Here is a 588-nt window from a genome sequence, read left to right as displayed (position 1 = left end):
AATAACTTCTTGCATGCGCTCCCTGAGCCGAACAAGTTTTTTCTTGTCATTCTTGAGGTCGATCTGCTTCTTTGCCAACTTCGTTAATTTTTGCTTCTCTGTTAGGAACTTGTTTGCTGTGAAGATTGGACGCTCTTCTAAATTAATAGCATTGGTGAGTCTCTTCAATGGTTTATAAAGCTTCAAGCATTCTGAGCAACGCCACTTGTTAGAAGGTACTAACAGAGAGCAATTATGGGATCTAATTGTTTCTACATATCTGCACTCCAGAAAAGGGTTGTGATCAACTATACCAACCGAACATGATGACCAAGCGTCCTGAAACTTTGCATCATCATAACCACTGCATATTTCAATTTTCTGCACATTGTTCATAATAGAGGCAATTTTGTCTACATAGGAGTTAACACTTTCTGCATACAGAGGTTCAGGGGGCTGCAGATCTTTAGTGAAGGGCTCAATGGAAACTGCAACATTGTGCACAAAAAGCTTCACATCACCAGCAGTATTTACAGTTAAACATCTCTGTGAAGTTAAACATTGCTGTACAGAGTAGTACACACAATTCAATTTCTCATTCTCCACAAC

The sequence above is a fragment of the Frankliniella occidentalis genome, unplaced genomic scaffold (genome assembly GCF_000697945.3).
Source record: "Frankliniella occidentalis isolate FOCC.00 unplaced genomic scaffold, Focc_3.1 Scaffold260, whole genome shotgun sequence".
NCBI classification, from domain to species: Eukaryota; Metazoa; Arthropoda; class Insecta; order Thysanoptera; family Thripidae; genus Frankliniella; species Frankliniella occidentalis.
The sequence above is the reverse complement of the archived record's forward strand: the minus strand, read 5'-3'. Positions refer to the sequence as shown.